We start from the raw sequence: 11,022 nt of genomic DNA on the forward strand, positions 1-11,022 counted from the left end.
AACACAATTCGTATATTTAAAAAGAAATATTTTTGATGAAAGCGGGGAAATAATACCCACGCTGATTTTTCTTAATTACTATAGATTCTTCACTACACTTCTATATATAATATGTTTTAGAATTATTCAAAAACCATATAACAATTTGAACAGGCAATAATATTCCTTTTGACTCTCTCTAGTACATGCCTTATTTTTAGGGTGTTTTATAAGCATTAGTTTTTCTTTTAATTTACGTATAATTGTTATTTGAGCATATTAATGTTATTTTTCATTTTATGTTAAAATAGAGTTAGTTCCTACAATTCCCACAGTTCCTGTAGTCTGTAATTTGATATATGGATGCTGATAAAATTGTAAGTTTGCTAATTGTTTCAATAGGTCATACTACCCACTTGAATATAATAACCGAGCTTAATTTTCCAAAAGAGGGTTCGCTTCATAATTGTTGTGATCAATGCTCAAAAGGAAAAAAAGTTGAAAAAGGTTGATGGTGCAAACTGAGCATTCAAGAATGGTGCCCAATTATATGCACATCATCTTTTTTTTTTTGAAAAAAGGGCTATGCACATCATCTTTCTCAGTCATCAACTATCTTTCTTTAATTTGGTTTAAGAATCTTCTTATGCTTTAATTATTTAGTAAGCTATTATTGTTTTCTAGAACTATTTGTGTTATAAAGATGTTCTACTGCTCTGATCTATTTTCATCTAACGATTTTGAATATAAATTTGCAATCATGATAAGTTTTATATTGTTTTTTATTACAAATATGTTTAGGTTTTACCGAAATAGAAGTTGTCTGACATAGCACTGAAATATATTTTTGTTCTAAAAAGAACACAATTTTTCTCCAAAATAGCATCATTAATTAAAAGTTAAAAGATATTTTATTTCATATTTGAGTTTAAGCTTAATGATTACGATTTATAGTTTGGTATTTATGGTATAGTATTTAGGAAATATGGTTAGTGCTATTTTAGGAGTTTTTCTCTTTGTGTAATATTTTGTCATATATCTTTTGTCCTGCTGTCTAAGAAATTTGCCCTCACGAAAATTAACTGAAATATTTTTTTGATAATAAGATTAAACCTAACTTTGCTGTTATTGGTCAACACTATGGCCCTAAATCTCATCAAAGGGTCAATTCCAGTATACAACCTACTTGTCTTCGGAATTGCAACATCGTGTACGAGTTCCCCTTTGGCCTACAATTGTGGTACCACATCTACTTGATTCTTCATATATATATATATACACTATCTGTTCCCAATGAGCATGTCATCCATCATCCTAGTATCCATGTCTTATAATCCCACTAATGAAGAAATGTATATCGTATTTGATGATAGAACGTTTTCTACTTTTCTTTGTCTGCCAAAAAATGTTATCTTTTAAATTGTTAACTACTGGGACCGCGAAATCGGATGGTCCCCAACCTCTGAAAGCTCAGCGTGAGATTTGAATATTAGGGTTTAGTACAATTCGGAAGCCTAATTTATGCATCATGGTCCCCATATTGTTCGATTTATAAGTTGGTAACTGTACACCATCTTTAGGAAGATGGTAATGGTACACAGTTTTCACTTAATACTGAATTTTCAAAAAAAAAAAAGTGACAAGATCTTGATATGTTATATTTTAGTGTAGTGGACCACATTTGAATGTGAACCCATGAAAGGTCTATCGCGCTCAAGTTTTTATTACTAATCTAGTACTAAATCGCATTAGCCCAAATTAACTTATTATAAATTTATAATGGACCACAACTTCAGAATGTATACAGATACACATATGCACTTACATTTATTTCTATACATGAACCACAAAATATGTAAGCATAAAGGGTTGTGTACATATGTATGTATTGTCCCATGCATTCATATCTTATATATTATATAAAAGTACTTGTTTAATAAATTACATTTTGCTACGTCAATTACGATTTACAACCCCTATAGTTTGGCCTTTTATGGGATGGTCAATCTTCTTAGATTTTATGTTCATAGTTAAATCTTCTTAGATTTTATGTTTGGGGTTCAAGGACGTAGTCTGTTTCTCAGACTCCAAATGTCTAGTTGGCCTGCTCACAGGAGTCTCTTCTGTGGTTGCACTCAAAGGGATCATCCACGAGATCAGTGTGTTGCAATTCCCTAAACTCTATCTCTTTTCAGTTCATCTCTCGTGTTTGTAACCAGGTTGCAGATCGTATTGCTGTTTTTGTTTTCAAACTCTCCCTTAGGGATGAGAAACTCTGTATTGAATGTTTAAGGTAGCAATGATAAAAGGTTCGACCAAAAAAAGTTAAATTTATAGCATTTACGCTATTCCTACTATGCAGATAAATTGGGTCTTCTAGATAATATAAGCCTAATTCTAAATCCACTGCTAGCTAGGGGTCACTTGTGAGACTTTCTAGCTCTTTCATTGCTCACTCTTTTTGTTTCAACAGCTACTACTAGCGTATGGGTGCACTTAATATTATTGTTGTCAATTACTTTATTACGGTATGAACTCAAAATCATAACTTGTATAATTTTTATCATGCCTTTCAATAGTATACCTTTATAAAAATTTTATATTGAAACCAGTGGTGTTAAATGGAAAAACAAATAACTAATTATATACTACATCCGTTCCACAAAGATAGACTTTTTAGTATTTTCACACATATTAAGAAAACACATTAAACTATTATAATAAATATATCATTTTCTGTAATTTTTAATTTTTAATAACTTTTAACCAATAGTAATTCAAAAGTCAATTAATTTTTTTGAAGTTATAATTTTTTCTTAGAAAACACAAAATACATCTTTCTGAAACAAATCTTTTTTTATAAAGTCTATCATTAAGAGACGGAGAGAGTATTTAATATATTATAGTGTATATTTATGTCTATTAAATACATTATTTTGTTAATAATTAATTCCCACAATAAAAAATATTTAAAATTCTTTCGTGAAAGACTGAAAGTTTAATTACCCACTCACCTAAAGAATAAATAATTACGTGGGACGACAATAATTTGGAAACAAATAGCAACAATAATATTAATTTTTTTACTCCTTAATTTAATTGTTACGGGTCTAGTTTTTTTTTTTTGGTAAACATTAAAAATGTGTTTTCACATCTTTGCCGGAAATCCAAGCATTGTAAATAGTCTCTCTCACCGTGAATTGAACCCAAGTGACGGAAGTTACAGCCGCAACCCCTTTACCACTAGGCCAACTCAACGTTGGTTTGTTACGGGTCTAGTTTATAAAATGAGTCTAGAGTTTAGAGTTTTTTTGACGGCTGTGATATTAGACGTCATTTTTATAAAATAAACCTCTACATAAAAACACCTACATTACATAAATAGTTAAATCACTGACTATTTTAGTTTTATCTCCATATATTTCCAACCTGATTTACTCAAAAGAAAAATATCTGCCGAAGTAGTGCTATTTAGGTCTGATCTCTAACATGAAATAATCGGTTATATGCTTCGTTTTATTTTTTCAAATAAAGGCTGCTCCCAGTTTATATAGAGCATTTAATGTCAAATTTTTTTTTTATATATAGAGCATTTTATGTCAATGGTGTAAATTAGGAAGTTCAACTAAAAAGTCTAGTTCTTCTAGGTTATACCGTTTTGGACTGATGCAGTAAACATATTCTGTCTACATGCAATTGGTACTTATACTGCATTGTCGTAATTAAGTATGCCGACTGGCACAACATGTGTTTTACTTATGGTCAGTTTGATATACTTTTCAGAATATTAGGGTTCATAAACTATTTGGTTGAGATTTTAGAGTTTGATCAAGAATTTTAAGAAACATAGACCAGTTCGAAATTCAAGTAACAGACACTGGCTTATTTTCTATCATAGGCGAGTTGATTTCTTTAACACTGCTAAAGCCCATATAGGCCATGGACGGCTAGGGTTATCCTTTGTTTAATGTGAAACTTCTAATTACAAAGAAAAATTAAAAGTAAATATTTACAAAGAAAAAAATGAAACGTAAATAATTACATGAATGGTGCTGGATATTCTTAGATAACTCACGAACACAAAATTAATTTGGTTTCCAATCTAATTTAATTTCTTAGACATATCTCTTAATTATTCCAACAATCTTATATTTTATAATATTTCTTCTATTTCATAAAGAGTATCATTTTAACATTTGTTTTCTTGTTACACAAAGAGTTCAATTTTAGAATTTCAAAACAATTTATACTTATTTTAAGTTTAATATTAATTACAAAAATGCAATTCAATAATAACATAAATGTATTTTAATCATACTAGATCCATTTCCGCGCTATGCGCGGATAATCTATTTAAAATTGAATAGCTCATCGCATAAATTTTAGTAACTTTTTTATGTAGATTATCTTTTTGTTTTTTGAATTCCTTTAATTAAAAGAATTTATGAATAATGTAATCCAAAAATTTATCTTCAGTATTTATGTAGTACTATAAATAAAATCAAACATATAGTTTGATGATAAAACCAAAAATTAAAACAGTAATTGTCTTTTTTATCGAAACTGACTTTCTGGAAATTTAATTTTTTATTTTCAATAAATAGATATATATTATTTTTTTCTTTATCTTCTGATTCCACAACTAATAAACTAAATGTCCTTATCTTCTTATTAATTCAAACAGGAAGTTTTTGAAACATGGTTAGGGCATTTTTGATAACTAAAATAGTAAGAGGTCGTTTCTATGCTTTGAGCAGTGCAAAACACACTCTATCAAAAACTCTTGCCCGAGAATGTAATGATATTTTAATCTTATGGTGTGATTAATATTTTCCCTATTATTATCATGTAAAAAAAAATTGAGATATAAGAATTAGATATGAATGAGAAATACATAAAATGGTAAGTAACAAACAATAAGGTAAAACCATAAAAAGAATATTTATTACACGCCTATAACATATAAAAGCTTGTGACATGTTGCGTTAGTATAAATAAGAAAATCTCAAAAGGCCAAATGCTGGCATAGACTTCAATTATTTTCTCGTTCTTACCTATTCTATAATAATCTCAGTTGTTTTATTGGTACTGAAAAGAGGTCATTTTCAAAGATAGTGAAGATTCTGAAAATGGTTTCAATAGATTCAAGCTTTTTTATTTCCACTGTCCAATTCTTTCACAGTTTATCGTCTTTCGTGGATCAAATAAAACCAAACTAAAAAAATAGATATATGTTTTACATCTTAGTACTTCTGTTATGCTTTAACACTGTACATAAACTGTTTAAAGTATTGTAATTTGTAAAATGTCATATCACATATAGGTATATTTGAAATATGTAGTCTAGACATAATTTTTTTTTAAAATAGTTGGCCTTAACCGACATCGACACTGCATTATTGGTATAAATAGATTCTTTGAATACTTTTTAAGATCATTCGCCTATACACCTACATAAAATTATAATTTAGCTTGTAGCTTTATTATATAAATATTTCTTTAGTTTTGTTACAAATTCACAATTTTACGCCTCTTATATAGCAGCTATGGCGCTAACTAATATGTGTGTAGATATTTCTTTAGAAAAACCCCCAAAGGCAGTTGTAGGCCAATCATGTAACAAATAAAATAATATCATTGTTGTAAATCTTTGGCAATAAGACATGTTTGTGCTGGTCCTATGTTGTAACCAAAAAAGAATTATTATTTACCTTCATTGTTATTATTGAGTTAAAATTACAGAAGGTTTTCATAGTAGTACATCACTTATTCACTTCTCTTGTGCTTTTGAAGTTGCCGGGTGTAACTTTGGAGTTCATAACATAATATAAACTTACATTGCCTCATGTTTCTTTTCCCCAACCAAAATGATACCAAATTTACAAAACCCTTTTGACCACCAGCCACCAAATGTAGCTCTTTTCATGATCTTTCTCCACTTTATTAGACTTTCTGCAAAGAACAAACCCGTTACTTGTATGCACAAACTCTTTCCTGGCACGTGCTAGTGCTTCTACTTTTAGCTTACGCACACAAGCATCTACATCTTGCATGAATCTCTTCTAACCCCTGACCAAAAATTTAATTCCGTCGGTTTCTAATTAAGAAAAAAAAAGCCAAAGATTGGTGTGAATACATATGAGAACGTACCTTAGTCATGCTAGAATACTATGACTCATAAAACATTTAACTTTCCCATTCTTTCTTAAAACCTATACCTTTATATATGCTCGAATTCCCCAAATGCTAAGTCCTACCATTAGCTTTTGATTAAAGAGAAAAACTTGATTAAGTTTCCTAAGTATCACAATCTGTCTTGTGATGGACCTAACACTATCTGCCTCAAAATTGTCAAACCTAGCCTTCTTGAAAGCCAGTATTCTTCCTGTTTCAGGCTCTCGTGCACCGAACACGCTAGTGTACATCCCTTGTCTGATCTGCAAAATCCTCAGAAAGAAAAACATATCAAATCTTTCCTCTGAATTGAAAAAAAATCTGACCAACAACATTTGAATCTATACATAATGAAACACATATTTATAAAAAAGAAGAAAAAAAAACATATAAGCAGAGAAACTCCACCAGTGTCATGATGGGTTGGTTTTGGTAAAATGTGTACGTGCAACTGCAACTACACATGTAGTGATGCCCAGCTGTGTCAATGTCCAAGCCCTTCAGCTTTGCGACTGATTCAACATGTCCCTTCAGTGTGTGAAGCTCCCTAAGCCTGTCACAACAAAGCATATTCACTAATCAGAATCAAGCAAACTCCAGTTTCTTCCAAGTTTAGATATCAAAGTAGACTTACCTTGCTACCAGAGAGAGTTAGTTCTATGTACCCTGTTGTCGAAGAAGCTGGTCCAAGCCTTTCCACTCAAGATGTAGCGAATGGCAAACTTCAAAAGGTCTTGTGGGAAGTATGTAACAATGCTGTAAACCCAAATCACACCAGCCCATCCCCAACCGATACCCTTTACCTTAGCAAACGTCCAGAGTCAGCGTACACTGCAATCAAAGTCGTAACCTGCATATGGTAAGAAGAGTTAGATGAATCTCAGTGGGTTTCTTTTCTAGAATTCAGGAAACTATGGGGGTTTTGATGTTCTTACAAGTTGTGCAATGACGAAAGCAATCATCAGAAACGCCCCAGGACGTTCAACGAACGACCAGCTCCTTGACCTCGTGACGAAGATGGCACTTGACTGATGATACTAACTTGAAGGTACACAGCACCCATTAGCTCATCATTGTTGTCCATGATTGACCTCACACCAAACTTGTCCTGCATATCAACGGTGAATTTTAGCTTCCTAAGGCAATATATATTTACATAATCCCTCAAGTATCTTTACACAAAAGATGAAAAGAAAATGAGCTGATGAAGCTAACGGAGAAAAAGTCGGTCTTGTGAATCGACCAGAAGAAAACAACACTCATAACGGCTTGGTAACCTCCAAGCACAATTCCGGTGGCGAAAATTTCTTTGAGCTTCCAGCTATCAGGTGTGGGAGATGGCTTGACTCTATCCTTTGAGATTGTCATGATGGTACCTAAAAGATAGCAACAATCAATACCATAAGATATAAGATAATGCAGATAAAGTATTAGAAGTCTATATAGTAAAGTAAAGCCATTTGCTCACCGTCATTAAGGATGGCAATAATCAGAACCATGAACGCTGAGAAGTCAAATTCCCATATAAGAGCAATAAGCATGAAAGCAAACCATGCATGCACCATTACTGCTACTGGTGGAGTTGCCACTTGCCAGGCTCATGCGTGTGCTTCTCCTATAGTAGAGAGACTGATAACAAAAAGAGAAAAAAAAACTTAGATTAAATTAATCAAGTCTTAAAATTGTAAGTATCTACACAAAATTAAAAGTCTTACATGGTGGTATGTCATATATGCTTTCTTCTCGCCCCTTTACCTTAACAGAAAAGCAAATAAAGAGAAATCAAGCAAAGGTCATGGGGATGAAAATATCAGAGAGAATTGTGTTTGAAACTGTGAATGTGGTAAACTTTTATTAGCTTTCCAAATGCGTCCGATCGAAACTGGAACCAACCATGGATAGCTTCGCCGGCGACGTTGGTCAGCACGTAAGCAAGACGGCAACGACCTGCTGAGGCAAAAGCTTGGCTAGTGACAACTTTGAGGCGTGCGAAATCAACATCTCCTGCTGTGTAGCATCAGAAACTTGGATGGCTGCGTGTTTGGGAGGGGCTTTCCGGGAAGAAGGCTTTGACCTGGAGATACCTTTCTTTGTTGTCTGCGTGTAGAAACCTTTTCTGCTCGGGAATAGATAGGAGATCGACGATCTATTGAAGAAGAGGAAACGGCAGATCTAGGAGATAGAGGATCCGTTCAAAAGTGGAGATGTGGAAGAAAATCATCGACCCAGCCTCATTTTAGGGTTTCTCTTGGACAGAGTTTTTGGGCCAAATAATTATTTCACGGATCAAAAACAAAATCAGTCCAATACTGCCCAAAACGGTGTGACGTGGCAAAAACCAAGGTTTTCATTGGGTGAATTTTTAATCTGACGTGGATAGGCTCAATGGAGCTCTTATTCAACTTTTATTAATTGGCTTGGTAACCTCCAAGCACAATTCCGGTGGCGAAAATTTCTTTGAGCTTCCAGCTATCAGGTGTGGGAGATGGCTTGACTCTATCCTTTGAGATTGTCATGATGGTACCTAAAAGATAGCAACAATCAATACCATAAGATATAAGATAATGCAGATAAAGTATTAGAAGTCTATATAGTAAAGTAAAGCCATTTGCTCACCGTCATTAAGGATGGCAATAATCAGAACCATGAACGCTGAGAAGTCAAATTCCCATATAAGAGCAATAAGCATGAAAGCAAACCATGCATGCACCATTACTGCTACTGGTGGAGTTGCCACTTGCCAGGCTCATGCGTGTGCTTCTCCTATAGTAGAGAGACTGATAACAAAAAGAGAAAAAAAAACTTAGATTAAATTAATCAAGTCTTAAAATTGTAAGTATCTACACAAAATTAAAAGTCTTACATGGTGGTATGTCATATATGCTTTCTTCTCGCCCCTTTACCTTAACAGAAAAGCAAATAAAGAGAAATCAAGCAAAGGTCATGGGGATGAAAATATCAGAGAGAATTGTGTTTGAAACTGTGAATGTGGTAAACTTTTATTAGCTTTCCAAATGCGTCCGATCGAAACTGGAACCAACCATGGATAGCTTCGCCGGCGACGTTGGTCAGCACGTAAGCAAGACGGCAACGACCTGCTGAGGCAAAAGCTTGGCTAGTGACAACTTTGAGGCGTGCGAAATCAACATCTCCTGCTGTGTAGCATCAGAAACTTGGATGGCTGCGTGTTTGGGAGGGGCTTTCCGGGAAGAAGGCTTTGACCTGGAGATACCTTTCTTTGTTGTCTGCGTGTAGAAACCTTTTCTGCTCGGGAATAGATAGGAGATCGACGATCTATTGAAGAAGAGGAAACGGCAGATCTAGGAGATAGAGGATCCGTTCAAAAGTGGAGATGTGGAAGAAAATCATCGACCCAGCCTCATTTTAGGGTTTCTCTTGGACAGAGTTTTTGGGCCAAATAATTATTTCACGGATCAAAAACAAAATCAGTCCAATACTGCCCAAAACGGTGTGACGTGGCAAAAACCAAGGTTTTCATTGGGTGAATTTTTAATCTGACGTGGATAGGCTCAATGGAGCTCTTATTCAACTTTTAGTATTGTATTAATTGGCTAAATATGTGCAATTAATAAGAATATAAATGTATTTTAACCATTTTCTTAATATGTTTCAAAAATATCAAAATGAAACTCTTTGCAAAGCGAATGGAGTATGGGATAAAATTAATCAAATGGGAAAACTAGAATATTCTCTTTTGATAGATGATATATAAGCTTTTTTCTCATATCAAGAAAGAGTTTAATTCATTTGTTTCATTTGAAGAATGTTTAATTTTTTTGCAAACAAATTTAAAATTATATTTATTTTTGGCTAAAACATTAGTTCTTCCGTTTCACAAAGAATGTCACTTAGACACTTTTCACACATATTAAAAATGATTGGAATGTATTTTTGTTTTTATTAATTTCACATATTAAACAAATAGTATTTGAGATAAATAAAATTATTTATAAAATTAATTCTGTTTGCAACTAATAGCAGCGGAAAGTAAATATAATTTGCGTTGAAAGAAAAAATGTCAAAATAACACTCTTAAAACATAAATAAGTATTTGTTATTTAAATATTAATTTTGGACAGAAATAGAAAAAGTGAAACTTAATTGAAAGGAAAAATCTTCTCTTAAACATCATTTGAATGATACTGAGAAGTTATATACATCTTAGGGCATTCATTTTGTTTCTTTTTTTTGGGGGGTAAAAAAAAATAAGGCATTTCAGTTCTTATTTGTAGAACATCATCTAGCTAGTTTTATACTCTTTGAGAAGAAACGACTTTTAGTATGTATTTATCGTTTCCATGTCCCTTAACACTACTACTAACAACTAATTTAGTTACATTTATAAATATTTTTTTCCAACTATAAATAATTGCACAAAGTTCTCATCAGACATGTAGATATATCACTAGAAGAATCAAAGAGACATCTTCACCTTTAATTTCGACATCAATATTGTAAAGTTTTTCCGATATCATGTTCAGCATTTCTAATCGAGAATCTTTTTATTAATCATAAGATGCGATCGAAATCCCAGATCTAAACATCTTATGAGTTTTCCATCTTGGCTAAAGACGTAGAGCCGCTTCTTTAGTGCACCATATACCTGGGCGATGTCTTTCTTGCGTTGGTGGAAAATTACGTCAACAAGAGTGGTGGAAGAGGTCATTATTTTTTTCTCGCTTTTTGATATAAACATATTAGTTAGATATGTACTCACTCCGTTCCCAAAAATAATTTTTTTTAGATTTTTCTTGTTCCACAAAGATAGATTTTCTATATTGTTAAGGTATTTTTTTTATACTTTTGAAGAATATTAATTGAAAATATTTGAATTGATTAAATTTCATT

At 32.6% G+C, this 11,022-nt stretch overlaps 1 long non-coding RNA gene across 5 annotated transcripts; it reads right to left on the bottom strand.

The window, feature by feature from the left end:
• Positions 1-5,665: 5,665 nt before the first annotated feature.
• On the bottom strand, positions 5,666-9,609 carry LOC125580571. Of its 5 annotated transcripts, none has more exons than XR_007318317.1 (8): positions 9,195-9,609; positions 9,017-9,056; positions 8,770-8,930; positions 8,579-8,677; positions 7,369-7,430; positions 7,089-7,261; positions 6,788-7,003; positions 5,666-6,706 (listed from the first exon to the last, which is right to left on the bottom strand). It is a non-coding gene; the product is annotated as an uncharacterized LOC125580571 (long non-coding RNA). The 5 variants fall into 5 exon arrangements; XR_007318314.1 differs by lacking the exons at positions 8,579-8,677; positions 8,770-8,930; positions 9,017-9,056; positions 9,195-9,609 and adding exons at positions 7,622-7,782; positions 7,869-7,908; positions 8,047-8,427 and having other exon boundaries at positions 5,666-6,416; positions 6,562-6,706; positions 7,369-7,529; XR_007318315.1 differs by lacking the exon at positions 8,579-8,677 and having other exon boundaries at positions 7,369-7,529; positions 9,195-9,607.
• Between the last annotated feature and the right edge of the window lie 1,413 nt (positions 9,610-11,022).

Source organism: Brassica napus, chromosome A2 (genome assembly GCF_020379485.1).
Source record: "Brassica napus cultivar Da-Ae chromosome A2, Da-Ae, whole genome shotgun sequence".
Classification (NCBI taxonomy): Eukaryota; Viridiplantae; Streptophyta; class Magnoliopsida; order Brassicales; family Brassicaceae; genus Brassica; species Brassica napus.